Raw genomic sequence first — 21,495 nt, 5'->3', positions numbered from 1 at the left:
TGTAACAGCTGTTGGTGTACAGGATGTGTCTGGAAGAGGAGCAAGTCAACTGGAGAACATGCCATTAGTAATGACAGCAGACACTACTTTGGTTGTAATTTCACTGTAAGACAGGGACTAGACCTTCCACCATCTTAAGGTAACCATTTCTGGGATAAAGCATTTGTGGTTAGCAAAGAGTGATTTTGAATTTAAGCATTAAACAATATTTTGGGACAGAATATAAAGATGTTAAGAAAATTATGGAGGCAGTAAGCTAATTTTCTGAGATAAAATTTAGCTAAGACCCTAGTGATAATACCTACATTTAATCCAATGCACTTCCACTATTCAAAACACATGCTATACCGTGTATGGTATTACTATCTCATTATATGTCAGTTGTTGACAATGGCTAAGGATTCTCTTTTAAATCCCACCCCTTCTTGGCACTTCCCCCTTTCTGAGGCAGAGGCTTGTGCATGATGATGAACACGTAGCTTTGATATTAGAAATATTGCTGTGCAAGTACATGTGTTGCAACAGCCATGACTCCCACCCACCCGTCTCTAGTCATCACCTACATTTCTCCCAGCCAAAGGTCTGAGATCCAGTGTTAGCAAGAAGAGAAAGCTTATGTGTTAATCAAAGTCTAATGCTTTTATATTCACAGCTCTCCTGTGCCCTCTTTGGTATATGTAACTATTAGCTAGAACGTCTTATGTCTTACCTGAAGATCAGCTGTTAACAAATAGGTTATTGCCAGTTCCAAATAACTAGTGCTAGTGTTGTTGATTTGCTGTAGCTTCTCAAGCTCTTTAAGACAGAAAAACCCAAGAAAAGCCTTCCTCCGTCCCCAAAAAGGAGAGAAAACTTGAATATGTTTTGATTTAATATGATGTTTGATGATAGATTCAATGTTTTCTGGCTGATTTTGCAGCTCTTTCAGCTTTGTACATAGAGAGTTCAAAAGCAGAGTTGTACCTGCCAGATTTACTGACAAACTATTTTTTTCTTCTCTTTGTGTCATGGGTGACACATACAGGTAAAAAGAAAATAACTGCCTGGATAAAAGTAGGACTATCCCCCTTAAAAGCTGGAAGTACTAAGAGGAAAGTATCCAGAGACTACAGTTTGCTTTGGTCTGGAGAATCAATTTGTTTCCTATTACCTTCTGGTAATTTGTTCTGTTTCCTAAGTTGAGCCATGAGCTCAGGGTTAACAGGCAGGAATACAAGCTTTCTTCTAGGCTGGAAAGTTCCCAGTAACAACAGCAGAATATTGCTGTCTTATCCTAGTGCTTTCATACTGATGGCAAAAGATACCAGTTTGCATGGAATTTTTCTCTTAGTTAAATTGAGATATCTCCGTTGATACAAATTTTGCTGCAACTTAAACTCAGTAGGAATACAAAGTATTTCTTGATCTACACCTTACTAATCTCCTTTCTTGTCCTTTCTCTACAAAATTAAACAGTACCAACTCTGCACTTCCTAGGGATGAGTCCATGTTTCTTTTTAATCTGAAACACTGGAGAATAAGCATTCATTTCACTTGCTCAGGCCAGTGTGTATGGGGCCTTCTTGTTAATGAGACCTGTCTCCTGAGCATTTAAGTCTTCAGTGCACTGCACAAGTTAGGTTCATAACACAAAGTATTCTTCCAAATTCACAGCACTAAAACCCCCAAGAAATGGAAAGCTACCTTCCTGTTTATAACTAGATCTCTTGGCTTCCAAGTATCATTTATATATATATATATATCTGCAAGTCTACAGACAGTGAAAAATCCAAACTAATAATTCAGTCATCCCTCTGATTTAGTTTCCTCAGCAGCCCAACATGCTGAACTAAACAAGGGTCTTGTGCTGCCAAGCTCTAGTTAAAATCCATATGTTCACCAAAATACCATCACTTATGTCATGCAGGTTCTGAATCATTAGGTATGATGTTCACATTATTACTCACTAAACACTTTCTTATACTGTTCAGGCCAATGCATATCAAAATTCATGAATTCTGATGTTTACAAAGAGCTTTTAATGATACTTTCAGAAGATGAAATATATAGGTTTCAAAAAGGTATGTGAAAATATGGATATTAGGTTTAATAGTTAGAGGTAGGAGGAGCACATGAGATCAACAAGCCAGACAAGTTCAGAAACCTTTAGTGATTGTGTAGCGATCTGTAATGAAAATTCAAGTACCTTCTCTTTAATGATCCATTTATCTCTTCGACATGATTTTCTATCATTCTAACTGGCATGGCTCCTGTTTTCTGAGTGTTTATAGCAAATTTGTTTTGTCAAACACGCCTTTAATACCAGACAGATCAGACTGCTTCCTCGAGATTTTCTTTGAACAAATTCTCTTTTCTAAGGAAAACACAGATTAATTATTTTATGTCTGAAGTAGTAATACTGAGATGATTCTTGCAGTGAAGAAGGAGAATTTTAAAGTCTCTAAAATATGGTGAATTGTTTCCATATCGCAAGGTTAGTTGTAGAGAGTCGTTACTTTTAACCTATACTATGTTTTACATAGATAAGGGTGGAATTCAATCAAGGAGGACAAGGTATCTAAAAGGCAGTGTTTCCTCCAGTTAAAACTGCTATATCCTCTAGGTAAGGTACATAACATAAGACTGGTTCTGCCACAGTGCAAAGTACTCTGTAAAATGGCAACAATACCCAATTCTGTCGGTTATTGCCTCTTGATGAAGAGACTTGGCTGTTTGGATTTTTGCTTTGGATTTGCATGGGGGACGTAATAACTATACAATTGCAGCTCCCTTCTGAAACACTACCTTACACTTTATTTAAAGAAACAAGGTCAAATTAAAGATTCCTTAGTTTTAATAAGTGTTAATAGCAAAATTAGCACGTTCTTCAAACTTGGGGGTGAATATCTAATGATAAAAACCCCATCCTGAAACTGCTTTCTTCAGTGGAATCCTTTAAATCTGGCTGCCTCAGTTACTTGGATATTTACTTAAGTTTAAAATTGCCCTATGACTTGCAGTACTGATCTCACAGACATTGACTTGTACACAAAATGAGTCCTGTGAGCAGGTAAGCTGGGGTGTAAATTCAGAGCATACAGGCACTCCACAATACCTTCCTGTGCACAGTCTTCTTGTGGATCCCCTGCTCCATTTTGAAAGTGGTGTGTCACTGCAGAAAGAGAGAGCTGATGCAGAATAGATAATAACCTTGTAAATTCACACTCTGTACCAGAAAAACTTCCCTCAACCATTAGTAAGTCATTTTTATTGATTTCAGAATCCCATTAACCTTAAAGGTACTCCTGACACATGGTAGAATCCCAGGAAAGCAAAAGCAAAACTTACATTTGAGGCATTGTCCCCTAAAAGGCATTTCCTTAATTCCGTCCTCCCAACCTTGCAGATTCTGAATATTTCTATTTCACTTCTAGTTTTTTATGACTTTGTAGGTTACTGCCACAGCTGCTACTAGTGCCTATGCAGGAGCTTGAAATATTAGAGAGACCAGATCAAAGAAAGTAAGCTGATGACAGCAAGTTGGAAAAGCATCTGTTCCAAGCTTTGCGATATGTGGTAGACTGTGGGAATATTGGGGAGGCAAATACAATTTCAGCCTCAGACCTATTGTCCACCTTAAAAATAAATGGGGATTCTAGGGAAAAAAACTAACTTTTATATATTGTATATTCTTTTACTAAGGCCTTGGTTCTTCAAACTGAAATTATAAATAAAACAAGCAAACAAACCATAAAAGAAAAAACAACAAACAACCCAAACCAAGATAATCAGGAAAGTCTTAAAACAGGACTTATGCTTACTGTAAAAGTGATTTTACAGGTTTTGATTACACTGTTGACTTTGATGATAATATACCTGAATAAAGACTGAAGCATTACTTAGAGAGAAAGTCATCTCAAATTACCTTAGATCATAAATTTAACAATAAAAAGCAATAATGAATGGGACAAACATTTCTTTTCTGATTGTATATTTATCCTCATAATGAGAATATAACTTTATTTCCTTCAAACTAATAATACCTTTTCTTCAATTACTTGCAAATTCCCAACATTACGTTTTTATGCACTATGCTATAATCCTTATGCATTAGCTTCGTTTTCTTTCTCTCACTCTACAAATTGAATAAAAATAATAGTAAGGACAAACATATATAGAGTTACTTATACCTTTTCCCAGCAAAACAATAAATAGGATTTATCACATTTCTCTGTTCGAGGAATAGGTAATACCCTTGTTAATCGGGAGCCTAGTATTGTAGATTCATTAATTGCTTTATTCTTTTAAGATTATTCTTAGCAATTTCTGTAGTTCATATATCACTATAGGCATGATCTAGCACTGGAGCTGGCACCATAAGTAGACACACTGAAGTCACTTGGCATTATTTCTATATGCAGATGCTTTCTACTGCATTGAATCTCTCCCTTATTGTCTCTGAAGAAACTTATGAATCATTTTCACAAATAATAAACTGAAGCCAGAAAATATGGAAAAATGTAAGTGGGTTCTCATTGTTTTAGCACGAGTTCAAATGACCCAATTTATTACTTTGATGGGAAGTTTATCTTGTGACTCAAATACTTTACAGATTAATCCAAAAGATGTGATTAAAACAGAAAACAGCTGCAGTGTTTGATTAAGGTAAACCAAACTCAGCAAGTGTCTCTTACAACCAGAGTCCTTCTAGGCATTGCATTAAGCATTTTTGTAACCCTCTCATCGTATGATATCACTGCAGTGCCCATGTAAAACAGATCCCCCAACACTTGCTTAACTTCATGCGTTTTTAAACTTAAAACATGCTTTAAGCTAACTGCATGTTTATGTCTTTTGATGACTTGCCTGTTTTTAATGCAGCATTTAACAGTCCTTGCATGGCTGACATTTTGCCATTGTGCAGATTGAATTTGAAGTTTTTTTACATTTTTTGTTCAATTGGGTAAAATACAGCACTATTTTACTGGTTTCAGTTTATCGGGGGGATGTTAATCTCCACTGAAGCTTCGGGGATCAAAAAATCAAGCAAACACAGAAAGACAAGTGATTCAGCTGGGTTATATTAGTAAATAATTTAGAGTGCTTAAAATAACAATGTTCACACATTTTTAATTTAAAGCCTGCTAAATCCTTTTAAAATTCATTTGTATTTGCAATTACTTAAACTGTGAGCTGTGCACTGGAGGGAGTGAAACTATAGATTTTAAGTACGTAGCTGGAGGTAATATATAAATTCAATTGATCAGTCTGACAGAGATTTGATGCCACAATTTGTACCCAGTGGCACTTTCTCTTTCTTACCCGACTGGCTTAGAACATTATCAGAAAGTCAATATGATACGCCAATATAGTGATATACTTGCAGTCATAAGTCCCTTGTTTAGATTAAACCCTAGGTGCTCACGATGTGGATTGTAATGGACAGACAGCCTGACTCCAGCCCGCTATGAGCTGTTCTGAATGCACTCGACTCGACTTAACTCCAAGGTTTCATATGGTTATCAATGGCCTCAGCAGCCAGCCAAACCAGTAACTGAGGATGTCTGTCTCTGCAAGACAATGCAGCGGGCAGGGAATAGTGTGTATGCAATACTCCAGTCTGGCTGCAGTCCTCTCTCTATCAGCTGCCTGTCTCTAACTGGCTTTGCCCTCATCACGATCAGGTTTCCTTTATAACTCTTCTTTAGTCTCATGTTTTCTCCTCTCTCTTCCTTGTAATTTATTAATGATTTCACCTCCTCTGCATTATCTTTTGAAATCCTTCCTTCTATAAATGACATCTTTATAAAGCCTGATGAGGAATGACTTCCAAAGTCTGCCTCTTGAGAACGTGCCTTTCTGTACATACAGTCAATATAGGCTTGTATTTGTGGCTGCACTGAGAACTGGATCAGGACACCAGCTGCTAATTTCATACAAAACACTTATTTGAGTAAAAACCCATTATCTCTGGTGTGACATAGAAAACTGGAAGGTCATCCACAAATCTGCCCTGCATATATTTTCCTCTCAGGGATTTCAGTTGTATATAGCATGTACAGTAACATCTGACACATCACTGCATGTGTTAATTTTTCCCTGCAGCAACGACCCTTACCTCTCCACCTACATAACATGTGGTGCTTAGAATCAGAGAAATAGTGAGGGAGAGCTGTTGGGTCAACAGTTGTTTAACCCTCTCTGTGATAATGCAGAATTATTCTAGCCAGTAAAACACAAGTACTTTGTTTTGTGCAGCTTAAAGTGACACAACTGATTAGCTCTTGTACCACTTTCCTCTTCTGACACTCTACCAGACTTCATTGCTAGGAATCGTTTCTCAGTCCTTGGAAAAAGAATCTCCCATGCTCTGGTTTATACCTAATATATTTCTTATCATTTGGTCTCTCCAAAACAGAACCCACTTTTAATTTTCTTTTTGAACACTTCTCTGTAATCTCTGTGGGTTTTACCATAGGCTAATCTTTAGGCATGGACTGCTTTCAGAGGCATGGGACTACTGCTTGTTCCTTGATGCAGGTTTGACAATGAGGGCTAGAAACTGGTATACTTGCAGTCCTCTATAGCCACTATGAGGGCTACTCTCAAATTACAATTAGTATATAGGTATGAAACATTTTATACGTTGTCTCATCAATGAAAGAGAATTGTGTCTGTTTTCTTAGATGAAGAGACATCATTCTGGAACTCCATAGTACATTTATGTCTTGCAGTATGCAGTATTATACTTTCTGTTTCCACTAATCTGATTCCATGCAGTATGCGGAAAATGAAAATGTCATAGTTATTTGGTGACCCATTAAAGTCAATTGTAGGCAAGTTCGCGTGGTTAAAGGTCTTCTGCAAACACTCATACATGCACTTGCTTTTATGTTCATGAGTAGTTATGTTGTTTTCATGGATAAAGGAAAGCTGACATGTAAGTGTCAAAAGGACAGGGGTTTAAACTGCAGCTACAGGGCTTAGCAGTCAAATGTTTGTGTAGCACAGACGATGCACATAAATTTCCTGTGCCCTGCATATGTCCATGTCAACAACTTGAGCGCAGGACCTCTAACCTTCAGGAGCAAGATGAAATGTACTTGTTCTGATGCTGTTTCATACTGATCTATTCAATCATCAGTGCCAAAATCCTCTAACTGTAGATTTGATTCTACTGATGACAACAAACCTTTTTTGTTAGTCTGAGATCAGGGTAGAACCAGTCTCTTAATCCATTTGGCTTTTGTATTTTGCTACATTGTATACTTATCAGGAAATAAATAAATGTGAAGGTAAAGGACTTGTGCACATCAGGGCAAAAAGCAATAGCCATTAAGCCTGAAACTTACAGTATATGCCCTTTTAGCAATAAGGACACTGCTTGAAATTGTCAGTGTGACAGATTTACACTTAATAGCTTAAGCAAATTTCACAGTTTACCCAGGTCATTTTGAAGTAAGAAACATTAATGTGTTTGGAATAAAAATTAAAGATTATAAACTTCATGCACATCTGCAGAGAGTCAGGTATACATTTCATGTGTTTATTTAAAATATTAGGAGGTGCTTCTTGGGACACAGTATATTTCCTGTGTGTGCATAATATAAATAACCTAAAGGCATTTAAATACATTTTGACATTTAAGCATATGTTTAAATCAACTTTAACATATTGATTCAGTCCTCTTCTACCACCACACGCCCAAGACTACTGCTTGTACAACACACAGTGCTTTATGTAGGTTCTTATTGTATTCAAGTCATAAACGAAAACAAGGAAGAAAGAGGAAAGAAGGAAGAGAAAAAAGGGCAGATGGGTGTGTAACTGCACTGTACAGTGAATAAGTGGCCATCTTCCTTCATGAATGTGGGGTCCTCCTGAATCTGCTGCTTTTGTTTCCTTGTGGAGTTGGAAGGGCAGCCACAATGTTGCATCACTGTGCTATGCTTTCAAAAGCAGGAGGCTCATAAGCCAGCATCATTTATACAGAGCATATCACCAGATTAAGTGCAAGTTTTACTTTGGACATGTATTTTATATATCAAGTGGGTGTTGCAGTGATCTTGGAGTTTTGCTCCAACTTGCTTGGCTCAAAGGTAATCACTCGTTAAGCAGTACAATAATATTACATGAACTTGTTTAGTGAAAATCAGCACCAGTTGTTGTTAAAATCAGGGGTCCAACAGTTTAGTTTGCTACTGATATCATCATTGTTGCTACAATGATAACAGTGGGACAGTTTAGAGATGCAAAGGTGACATAGACAAAGCTTTAAGTCTATTTTACTGAATGCTGAGCCTCTGAACTTAATCCTGGAATTCAGCATGTGCTTAAATAGAGAAGATGGTTCACCTGCTCTGAGCTAACTTTTGAAGGATTGCTCAGGCACTTACAGTTACACACACCCCTCATCGCTCTGCTGGACTGGGCCAGAACACTTAGCATTCTGTAGGACTGAGCCCTGAGTGTCTAATTACCATAAAAAATATACGGTGGGGAAAGATTATGCATTGGTAGGGGGGATGGGAGAGTAACCCTAATAAATCTTTTTGATCTTTAATTTCTCGACTAAAGTATAAATCAGCTCTATATTTTTCTAAAGCCTAGGCTGGTAACAGATATTAATGTAGCTGAGGCTAAAATTAAGATGGTGTGTCTGAATGTTATTGGAAGGAGTTGTCTGTATCACTGAGGTTTTGTGGGTAGATGAAGACAGCATGTTGAAACAGCACAGCCTCCACTGTGAAACAGGATGTACACCACAGCGTGCACTTCCAGTGAAGGAAGGGGCAGCCTTCCTCTAACTGCCACGTAAATCTGAGGGAATATGTTGAGGAAAACCAGAAGATACTTCTTTCATGGAGGAGAATAAGTCTGCATGTTTATGTGTTAAAACACGGACTGATATTACTCTGGTTGCTCATCTCAACTTTATTATTTATAGTCCTTGATGGCTGTAGATCCAGACCTCCAGTTAGCCCAAATTTGTCTACCACTGTACTTTTTATGTGGGTTAGACTTAAGAAATGAGTGTAGGCAACCTTAATTCTCTGTTAACATTTTTGTGTGTATGGGAATATATTTATGCAGGAATATATTTATATGCACACATACAGACATGCAAAAAAATATAGCAAAGATGCATTAATTTTACATTGATTCAAAATATTTACAGTTTCAGTTAAGATGATAGTGCTAAAGTGACAGAAAATAGTAAGTATTAACATTGCACTGTAAGTAATGACATGTGCTGTAGATCCTTACAGAAAAAAACAATTGCCTATGGCATCCTCTCAGTATTTAAATTGGTAATCTCAAAAGAGAGGATGCTCGGATGTTCAAGCTTTCTTTTGGAAACTCTTAGCTGAGAGTTGTAAGTTTAGGGGGAGTTGATAATTTAAAGTCTGGGTGTTTTTTTCTTCGTGAGAGCTGAGACTGATGTCAGAACTTCTCAGATAGAAGCAGTTTTCACTGTCTCTTTGACATATTACTGTTTAACTATAAGCTTGAAATCTCAGAATAATCTCATGCCTAGGAGTATCTCAGAAGGTGAAAATGCAATTCACCTGCATACACCCATTTTGTCACAATATATTCCCTTTTTATTTGCCTTTAATTTTTGTATTACATGATGATTAAGCACCTCTTGCCAAACCCATGGAAGCTGCCCTTCAACAGCAGTGTCAGTCACACTCATTCTTTGCAAGTTTAAAGGGGATTTCATATCCCTTTGAGCCTTCCCTAGATGAGTTCATATCAAGTGTCTTTCTACAGTTCTGCTTGGCCCTGAGTTAGAGGAGCAGTGCAGCACACTGTAAAATCAGGTTTATGGTCCTCACAGTCTAGATGGGGAATGATGTCTCTCTAAAATCTGAGCACAAGGTATGCAGAGAAAATAAATTAGTAAAATACTTGTAGATATCTGGAAATATGCAAAAATGTTTATTAAATGTTGTACGTATGTTTGAAATTGTGGTTTGGGTTTGGTTTACTTGTTTTTCCTTTTGGACTAGTCTATCCTGGTAACGCCAAGTCCTGAAATATGTCAGTGATGAGAGAGCACCTACAAACATCTCTCGGCATTGCCTAAAAATGTCTTTTATATGGAGACCTTTTAATGTTTCCCACTTAGGTAGCTGCTCAAGTGTCAAGGTGTCTCACTGATATTCACTTGGTAATAGCAGAAAGAGAACCAAGGACCCAGTCCTGTGATGTACTAAGAAAGTCCTCAAAGGAATTAAGTTACTGAGGGTAACTGAGATCACTGTGCCACATGGGTTCAGCTATTTAATTGTTAGAGTCACCCATCTAAACAAGGTAACACATACAGAAGGCAGAGTTAGAGATGATGGGGAAAACCACTAAGCCTACCATTACAAGCATGTTTGACATTTCTTAATTTCTTGAATTATATTTAGGCTACAATAATTATTCAAAGGGACATATCAGGTCAACTGTTAACAATATGTGCTTTAAAAACAATAAAATAAATAAATAAATGAATAAATGAAAGAGAGAGAGAAGAGGAGGAAAGGAAAACAACACACAGAAGAGCCAGCCATCTGTTCCAAAAAGCTTACAGTAGCATCAGTCTTGGTAATTACTTAAAAAATACAGTACAATTTCTTTGTTAAGAGTTATTATAAGAATTAACAGATTTACCTTAATTAAATGATCCAGAGTAACCTGTGTACAACGTATACTTACATGAAGTGTTTATAGCCAGAAAGTTCAAAATGAGCAAATCTCCTCATATGGCTGGCTCTGTGTGAAAATCACATTACTTAAGATAAACAGCCGTTTTCAAAGGCAGTATCTTCAAACTGTAATGTAAAGTGACTTAATTTTTCTGGTGTGGAGTCTATGAAATATTAGCAGAACTTAGATTTTCCTCCCATTGCCAAATAAAGAACCTTAGAGTCAGCATAAAAGTCATTAAAGACCAAAAATATCAGAACTAATGTTTTGTATGGAAAAATCCCCACCAATTCTATTGTCGATAGCTGTGGTTGCAAGGTTACAGGTAGTTCTTTTACTCAAGGCTTAACTTTTTTGAGTGTTAACTGTAAAGTAAAAGAACTCCAGGCTAGGCTCTCAGTGACAAAGTCTTGTAGGACCTTCAGAATTAGCTGTATGATTCAGGTCTTAAGAAAGAAACTAAGTAGTGAACATTATTTGTTCTGGTGACCCTGATGGTGTAAAGATGCTTTTAAGAAGGAGGAGGTGAGGCGAAAGAAGGTTAGAATACAGACTACTCTGAAGGAAGCACTGGACAAAACAAGTATATGTCATCTTCTCAAGGTACATTCTGTAATACAGTCATTGCATTTCAGGTTACATCTTAAATATGAGCTGAGTAACATGATGGAACAAAGTCCTGGGAAACAACACATTAATTCCTGTAATCTGTGTGCTCAGTGAAGGGCTATAGATACACAGGCTTAGAGAGCATAAATCTGGTGCTCAGTCAGCATGATCTCATGTTATGACCTATATCATAGGATGTTATTGTGGCCTTGTGCTCCCACAATATCACATATGTCTTGCAGATTTTTGCTTCATGCACTTGTACTGAATAGTCACACTGTGTTCATCCCTCTACCTGCATACTCTCTGCTCCTCTGTTCTTTGTGAGGGTCTTCTGTTGAACTCACTTGTGGTTATAGTGCTCACTGGAGGTTTATGGGACTAGATACTAATTAGTCCTCCCAGCATGAAGCCCCTCAGTATATTATTGCAGCAATGAAAATATCACCACATGCATAAGTGTTTGATCTTAGTCAACATATCTTGTAGGTTTTGGCACGGAGTTGGGTTTAATCACCACACTGAACATATACAGATTTGAGGGGAATTCAGATCAGTGACTATACAGGCAGTTCAGGTTTATTTGGAGTTAGAACTATGATTAAGCTTAACTCTGCTGTATGGATTGAGCCTGAAACATGCTGATCTTTTGCACTTTTAATGAAACTGGAAGAAAAACTAAATTGTTGTGGATCTTTGTGAGAGGCCCTGTGTTGCCTCTGTTACTCATTACAATGCACTGAACATGTTGTGTGCATTTCTCCATATTTAATGGCTCTTTTATCAAACAGCGTTGCTTTAAGCAAAAGAATAAAATGAACTGTGTGCAAGTTATTTTCTTGGCTTTCAGTATCCCCTCTCAATCCAAATATGCTGTTCCCCTATTGCCTGCAAATCAAACTGCACGTATAAAAGGGAATGAAAAGGTTTATCTGCTTACATTACTAAATACTATATCTAGCAGACTCATGTAATGAACACATAGGAAGTGCACAGATGTTTTGCCTAAGTATTTCTTAAAAATAATTTCAATAAAACACAGTTGAGTCTCTTTAATTGGTAGAGAGACCTCAGCAGAGAGAGGAACGTGACAATTAAACAGTCAGTCCAGTGATCAGAAGTGCCATGGAATATCTACATATCTTTTGTGTTGGTAGAGAGTATACGCCAAATCCACAGCTCAAGAAAATTGTCATAGATTTGTTGAACCCTGAGGTTCTGGACCTTACTTTGGGCATTTATGTGCTGGAAATACTTTAACACCCTCTGCCAATGTCAAATCTTTGTAAGCTGAATTAAAGAATAGAACAAATGAACAAGAGTTGCATGCTAGGTCATTTATGCCTGCTTCAGTGCCTTTGTAGGCACCAAAGTAGTTTTCTGGATGCTGTCTAAAATATATGCATGGTCATTCAAAGAAAATGCCAGGAACAAACTTGCCAACAAAGTTTTCAAGTTGACAAGCAGGTATTCTTTATTGCGGTGTCTGGAGACATGGGGGATAGCTCCTCCTAACGTGTGTCCTTGTTTTGCTGCACAAGCCGTCCTTATATAGTCCCTGGGCATACATACATATTCATGAGGCTACGTATGGATTACATCAGTTTCCAGAAAGCTCCCTACATGCGTACAGAATTGTGGTGGTGGTCTCTGAGGGTCGTTTACTTCTTCCAACAATCTTCATCACTTCTGGCAGCCTTTGAAGCACATGAAGTAGATGCTTATACCAGTTTAGTTGGTTAATTAGCACCAGAGACATAATAATCCTCCTATCCTCCTGCTTATCAGTTAGTTTAACTGTACCCCATCCTGGACACCTGTAATTCCCAGATACTCCTTATCCCTGTGTCCTGTTCTTCTAGACTGTGTTTCTTAAAACGATGTCAACTATAACAATTTATCTCGTACAAGAATTGTCAGTATGTTCTCTAGCTGTACTCTATTTTTTCCTATGTATCATGCACCTCAGTAATTTTCAATTGCTACTGTTACAAAGCCATCAAATTTAACATTGCTTAAAGCTAATTCTAAAGTTTTATATATTTCATTTTGTGATTTTGTGCCCGCCTTGTTTCAATGGAAAGATGAACTAGGTATAATACCTATCTCTGTCTTTGACCTTGAAGAAGTAAGTTTACCTCTAGAAGCAGATACTACTACATTTCAATCTGCATCATACCCTTGTGTTTGAGGTTGTCCAGACCTATAAAAAAACATGTCAGTGCAGTGAGACAGAAGACGTTAGAGAAGCTAAAAAGTCAATAATTTTTTATTAGGAATTAAGCTCTGCAGTTTATGGCTTTCAGATTCACTTGTGTATGGTCATAATATTTCATCTGGCTACAGTGACTCCTGGAAGAGGTTAATTTGTAAGGGTTAATTCTGAGAAGTTGCTATGAAAATGTGTCCTCGGGGAGGGACTAACCAATTAGAACTTGCTCTTATGGTACAATATTTGCAACTTCATAACCTTTACTAAGCCTTTAATATGACTCCAGATAAAAATGAGTGTGGTTGGTTCTCAGGGAAGATCCTAACGTACATAACTATGAACTGAATTTTAAAACTTTACTTGAACTTAGCTTCTCAGATCCATATTAAGGCACGTAAGGAAGTGGAAAGATTCTCAGAAGTGCTGAGAATTGAAATACGAATCTGTTCTGAGCTGGTGTGTAACTCGCCACTTGTGGAACCCAGCTAACTTATTAGGTATCTAAATACAGATTTAAACCATCATTTCAAATATTTGTCTTAACCTAACTTTTCAAAACATCAAAAGTCATGATTTTATAGACTTACTTTTCCTCCCATTTCTTGATGAGTGTAACTGCAAAGAAAGCTGTTTGATTCCCAGCTACCTACATCTGCTATGTCTGAAGGTGCTGATAACTAAGTGAATTTGTTAGACTACATACCAACTACATCTAAGGCTATTTATAAGGAGAGAAAGTTCTTTTCTTCTCATGTAACACCTTTCATGTAATATATGAAGCTGATGACTTTGGTCCTCAGCATTGGGCAGTCAGCATGAGAGAAGGATGCAAAGACACATCATAAACCCTGCTGATTCTAATGGGAAAGAGATGTTTAAGTCAATTGCCAACATTTGAGGATGCTACCTTGAATGCTTTGTGACCTCTTCGTGTTCTGAGACCATTGTACAGTTAGATGAATGGTGTTCTTGTAGTGTAGAATTGCATCCTCTTCTACGTGATGTGGCTTTGTGTACTTTAAATTAAATATAAAACTATTATGTCTATATTTTTAATTCTTACTATTTTTGTTCCTTTTTAGTTTTCTTGGTCTTATTCGATTGCTCTCTTCCCTCTGCCCCAAATGGCAATGGCTTCTAATTTAAAGCTGACCTTTGGAGGTGTCTATAGCTTTTAAGAGTGCTTTACCCATTGTTAAAGTGGTTTTTAACTTTGTATTTTAAAAAAAAGATCAGTTGGGAGATTCTAATGCTCCCAATTCAGCCTTTTTACTAACAGTGCAAGTTAAAAGTCAGCATTGCTGAGAATAAGGGATAGAGGGGAGAACACGAGCAAAAGTGCATATTGATGCATCAGAGTAGTGTATAAGAGCCATTATCACTGAGGTTGTCCCACTGTTTCTGAGTGGAGTTCCCTACACAAGGATTGAATACATTCACTGCTAAATCATACCCAAAAATCTCTTGAAGATGTTTTAAGAGAGCACTCAATTCCTATGACCTGTATTAAAGTTAGAAAGACTTCTGTTGTATGGGATTTTCTTTTTCATAGATCCACATATATATTGAAATGGCTATAATTTTTATTGGGAAAAAATCTATAAAACTCTCTTGTGTCTCTGATAGTATCTACTAATCTCTTATCTCTACCAACCAAATCTCCAATCAAACTGTAATTATTTTTTAACTAAAAATCTAAGTTCACTTGAAAGAATGGAGGAGATACATGGGAACAGTAGATCTGAGAAGGATGTGAGGAGGCTGATATTTCCTGTTGAACTGGACATTCAATTTTTATCTAATGTAGCACTTAATGTATTTCTTCAGAGCGAGTTTCTTATATAAGTCTTACTCCAAAAGTTTACTTGTCAAAATCTCTCCGTCTCCCATTCCCTACATGTGTATTTGCTTTGAGATTTACTAGGAAGTGGATGTACATTTGGTGTTTTCACACATACAAACTGTTTTCTTCAGATAAAAATGTTCTGAAGGACACAAGACCTGTAAAACCTCATGGGGACTCATACTGGCTTGGATTTCATGACAACACCGTGTTGAATTTTCACAGAGGTTTTAATCCCAGTACCTCACATCAAAAGGAGCCTGATTCATAAAACATTGCCTCCATCACTTTTTTCCCCTAGAATCTTGCTATAGATCTGTTTGAAATGGGGGCAGATATTGTGTGTTGGAATGATTCCATTGCACAAGAAAAGGAATCCTGCCCTGAATTTTTAGTCAGTATTGGCGGCCTGAGGGAAGCACCTTGGCTATTGGACAGATTTAAGTTTTCAGAAATCAAAGCAGAAGAGTAAAGAGCAAAAAAGTGCCCATAAAATACATGAAACAGATGAGTTTCTGTAGCTAAAACAATAAAGTATCAACACTGTCAAAAAGTCATAATTGTCTCAGCACTGTAACATTATTTATTTAATATTGAGAAGCTATTATTGCACTCTGGTTAAAAAAAACAAACACTTTTACCTTAAAAATGCATGAAAATAATATTAAAAATTAACACTAAAACTATACAATGTGGCACTGGGAAACTTAGCAAATTGATGATGGAATAAGGAGACTTTCAAACCAGGTCAAAAACTACTACATGATATCTTTTTGGTGACAGATGATAAATAAGACCTTAAACATGGTCATTTTTTAGGGAAAAAAAATGAGATCACCAAAACTTTGCCACCAAAACAGAAAGAATGAAAATAGTTGTTCATAGCAGTGAAGGAATCATTAACATACATAACGTGTATTGTGCAGAATAGTCATAATGAAGCTAACGAAGTTTCTGGACAAAGTTGTAGGGACAGCAGGAAAGTAAGTAGCAGACTGCAGCAAACCTGTATGAGATACATCACTTTATTACACTGCTAACTGTACCACTTAACGTATGAGCCTGCCTGCTGTTGTTTCTGCACCCACCAATCCATCTTTTATAGTGTATTGTTTATTCTTCCAGGTAGTGTTTCAGACTGGTGTTCAGGAGTTATCTTCAGTCAGTCACACCTTTCAAGTTTCCTTGGAAAGCTTCCTTGGCTGGGTGCTGTATTTTCTCAAGTACTTAAATTTGCAATTCTCTCATGTTTCTCTTCTGTTCTGGATCTTCCTGGATTCAGTTTAGAAGAAATATTTGTCTCCCAGAGGCGAGATTTTTCTCTCACCTCATTTTGAACTTACTTTTACATTCCTGGGTTGAGGATTTACATGAAATGATTCTGAGGGTTCATAGGGCATAAAGATAATTAATGTTAAAATGATATCTCATTTTAGAAATGCTTAAGTTTGGTTTGGGGACAGTTTCTTAATGTCGCAAGTAAACAGTAAGGAACAGTATGCTTGTACTGATATATGAAGAAGTAAAATGAGAACAACCCCCCACCTTTTTTATGTAAAAATATTGATAAAGATAAAAAACCCTCACATTTGGAAGGGTAAGGACAACAAAATCTAGTAATGTCTTTCTGTTCCTTTTGTAGCGGCTGTTGTTCCACTCTTAACACTGATCCCAGCTGCTTACAGCTAGAATTATTCACTAGGCTTTCCATTAGGAATGATTTCTACAGTATGTCTAGTTTTGGGGTTCAGATTTCAAATTCTTTTGTTTTAAAGAAACTTGTAGAATAGGTTTTTGCTTCAGAATGTCACTGTTCAGGTACTTTATGGAAGGTGTTCTTCTTAAAACATGAATAATTATGGTTCAAAGAAAGTGCATTATTACTTTAAGTTAGAATTGTAAGGAAAAATGACAGTGGTGCTTAAATGGAGCTTGACAGTCTGCATAGCAGGCACCAGCCATCTGTTCTATGGCAGTACTGTTTGTATTTTAATGTTTAAACATACAGCAAAGATAATTAAGAATAACTATAATTAAAAATGATTACAACAAATTACTTTTCCCTCAGCAGTGATGTGTGCCTGTAACTTGTAAGTTACTTGATGAAGTAACCCTTTGGTAAGGCAGATAGGAGAGATCTGCAATTCTCACCCTGTTTCTGACAGTTCATAGATTTTTCAGGTGCTTTTTTTTCCCCCAAATGATGAAAGCATTTTATGTAGTGGGCTTCATACAACTGTTTGATGAACAGTAATTATCACTGAAATTTTATCCTTCATAGCAGTGTCTTGACTCTTTTTATACTTTTTTTCCCTTTTCCCAGAAACAAGATTAAAAGTAGCGTATTTCTCAGGCTATGGAAACAAAATGACAAGAAATAACACAAAGTCAAACATTTCTTTTCATTTTCAAAGAAAAACATTAATATTTGCTCTTGACAAAAGCAAAAGAACATTTTAAACAGAGCCCCCTCCCCCTGTCTTTAGGTTAAATTAATGCAATTTCTGTTATAACTTGTTATGCCTACAATAAGCCCATTTGATTTTACAGCCCCATTTGTATAAAAGTTCTAACTCTTCCATCTTGGTTGAGTTCCATATGGATTCTGCCCTGTTGTTGGGTTCTGGTGTCTGCCCTAATAGAGATGAACATGTCTAAAATGCATGGGATGGGTTAAAGACAGATTATTCTTAACTGTTCATAACCGGAATTTCAGTTTCTGATTGCCTCATTTTGAAGACATAAATGGGCTAGAAAAAGAATAGTTTTGCAGCTGATTGTGGGAAGCCCTTACTATTGCTTAGCAAAGTGAGATCCTGCATGGAGACTGGATATGATCAGACCATGGGTGCAGGCTCAGAAACCAGAAAGTCCTCTGAGGTTCCTGAAGCAGAGATCTAATCTACATCTTCTATGATGTTCCACTGCCATCTTTCTTAATCATTTAGCCTGTCTTTGAGTTTTGATCCCAAAGGCTTGATATGAAAGGCATTAGCAACATCTTCCATATCAGAATTCAAGTACTTCTGGTTTAGCAAGTCTTGGCTTTCTTAGAGAAAATTGTTGCTGACTGATTAGATATGAAACCATTTGTCCATCTACCCATCGCATATCAGTTTAGATGGAATATTTTTAGCAACTCATTCAGCACCTAAACTTTTTAGTGATGTTGCACATTTGCAAATTTGACTTAGTGTCACAATGACCACGAGGTGCCTTGCAATAATCTAAGACTCCAAAGTCATTTGACGGGTAAGTAAACAAAAGTACATCATTTGCTTATGCTTACTTATCATTTTGGTGCCAAACCAGAATGATAGCTTAATATATTTTTTCTTAATGAATAGAATAAGAATGAAATAGAAGAGAGAATTTTTGGCCATATTTCTGCTTATTAAAGACATTTTCATATCAGTTTTGGACTGCCACCTTCACTTACGTTCAGAAAACTGGTATTTGCCATTTTGCACAAACTGTCATTCGAAGGTTGCTCCAGAACTCACCAGTGTTTCCCTTGACATTAGTAATGCAGCCTGTTGAAAAGAGATTCATAAATGAATTAAAAGGCACAGGTTTGTAAACTGAGACTCCATGGTGGCATTTCTCTTGCCCTGAAGGTGATGAAGGTGCTATACAATCTCAAAGGAAGCAGGACTCTGCAGAACTGTACAGTTTGATCACATGTTGGTCACTTAGATTAACAGAATGAAGAGAATATGTAAGCGGGATATGAATAAAACATTGCAATAATGTGAAGAAGAATCCAAATACTTTTCTAAACTAATGTTTTATTTACCACTCTGAGTAGGTTAGTGCTGTTCGAGCATATAGTATTTGATGGGTATTATGTGTTATAAAGCTTGTATTGATAAAAATATCTGTCTCTCATACAGGGTCTTCTTGCTTGAGAATAATATTTCTCCACAAGGCTCATTAGAGCTATGTTTGCAGTTAATTTTGTATTTAAATAGTGTGGGCCAAACTGAGCTCTGGTGAAAATCTGCTTGTGTCAATGGATCTCCACCAGAGTAATGTTTGACCCTATGGGTTAATGTAATGAAAAGATAACAGCATACTGTATGATCACATAAATTAAAGATGGGAAATACCAATTAGGTCAGCTAGTCCTTACCCAGGGGACCAATTTAGAGTGTTCCCTACACTCTACTCTTGAGTGCTTTGCATTGTTTTAAGAAACTTGTGCAATGAGGCTCATGTCTATGGAGACTACACTGTAGTTCATCAGGTCTGACTACGAAAAGATGCCTTCTGAAACCCAGCCCAGATTTTTTTGTTCTCAAGAATTAAGTCTCAATATCCTTCTCATAAGCATTCTGCTTCACTGTACGCAATAGCATTTTTTCCTATTGTTTTCTCACAAGATATGCTACACATGCTTACAATCAACACTTTAGATTCACTCAGAAATAGAACATAGTAGACATTATTATTATTGTTGTTATTATTATTGCTCTAATTATGACTATTGTTTGAGTTAAATTGCAGAGGTCAAATAAGAATTAATCAAAATTCATTTTTACTTTGATTAAATCCATTAAAAGAAACTGACCTTTTTTTCTGTGCTCATTTTTGTGTGTGTGTGTGAAAGACTAGAAATAGAAATACACAAGCAATTAGGAAAGGTTTTACTTTCATCCCAGATAAATCTAAGTAGTACTGAAGATCTTAGGCTTAGATGAGATAAAACCCAGTTTCCAAATGTGTCTCCAATGTTGTGTGCTTCTGGCTACAAAGCTAACACAGACATTCAAGCTGTCATATGCAAGAATGGTGTCAGCCAGTGACTCAGGCAACATAACTTGGTGAATAAGCAGTGCCATTACAAAGATAAATGCTTTCTTACAATGACTGGGTCATCACACAAATATATATTGTCCTGAATTTGACCTTTTGGTGAAAACCAGCCTCTACATGGGGGTCAGGTAGTCTCCATTCCGTAAATGGAGCAAGTCTCCTTGCTTTTAATATGACAAGCTGGCTTTGATCCAGTGTGTGTGCCGAATAGATTCAAGAGTTGTTTAGAAATTGATTGGCTAAATTGTTTCTCAAGCTGCCAGTACTTTTTGTCTGAGACAGACAAGCAATTTGCTTTGGACTACCTGGCTTTGCCCACCACATACTGTACTGCAACAAATAAATTAGCTCTGGAGTGGGTTTTTTACCTTATAGCAGGTTAAATATTTGATCCTGAAGTACAGCTCTTACTAATGCAAAGAAACTGCAACTAATTTTAAACTAACCTAAGTTGCCTTTTACTATGGCTTAGCCCTAGAGGACTCTTTCTGCTTTTACCAGGAGGGTCTTAGACCCCCTATGATAGCTGTCTGTAGATATCATGAATAGTTTCCTTACTTACATGCCTTTTTAAGTGGAAGAAAGTGATGAGTTACATGTATTAAGTCCTCTAATAATAACAGCAACTGTAGCAAAAGTTTCTTACAAAACCTCCCATCTATCTGAAAACATCATTGATTGTAAAAACAGAGGGAATGGAAGGAAGTGAGGAAAATCCAATGTACACCAAAAAGAACAGTACCTGAAAGAATCCAAATGAAATCAATTAGGGAAACTGTTAGAAATTTTGAGCACTCAAATATTAAGGTTAACAATGTTTTTTATTCAAAGCACACTTTCCTCCACAAAACCAGAAATGTGTATTAATATTATTACTTATGTATTGCTTAGAAAACATACAGTAAATCTTTACATTGATTTGTGAGCTCTTTCTGAAGGACTGATGCTAGCCAAAAGTTTCTGTGTCCTTAGCCACATGGTCACTGAAAGTAATACAACTTTTTCTTTTAATTGAATTAATGGAAAGAATAGTTACAATTTTAGAACCACTATTAAGGTGATCATTGGGCAAAATAAAAGGAAGCCATTCACATTGCACTGAGTTTTGTTCAGGTGTGAATGGGCACAGTGCCATTACATACACAGTCTTTCCACCATAACCCTTCTTAGCCCAGGACCTTCACCGCTGCTCCTCCCTTCCCCAACAGCAGCAGGGAGGCCTGGGTGTTGAAACACACAATCTCTGTTTGTAACCAGACAATTCCCTAGCAGGTTTTACAGTTGCTTTGCAGCCCATTTTTTGTCACCTGAGTGTCACAGAGAATGATGCTCAGCT

This window comes from Melopsittacus undulatus, chromosome 5, assembly GCF_012275295.1.
Source record: "Melopsittacus undulatus isolate bMelUnd1 chromosome 5, bMelUnd1.mat.Z, whole genome shotgun sequence".
NCBI lineage: Eukaryota > Metazoa > Chordata > Aves > Psittaciformes > Psittaculidae > Melopsittacus > Melopsittacus undulatus.
The sequence above is the reverse complement of the archived record's forward strand: the minus strand, read 5'-3'. Positions refer to the sequence as shown.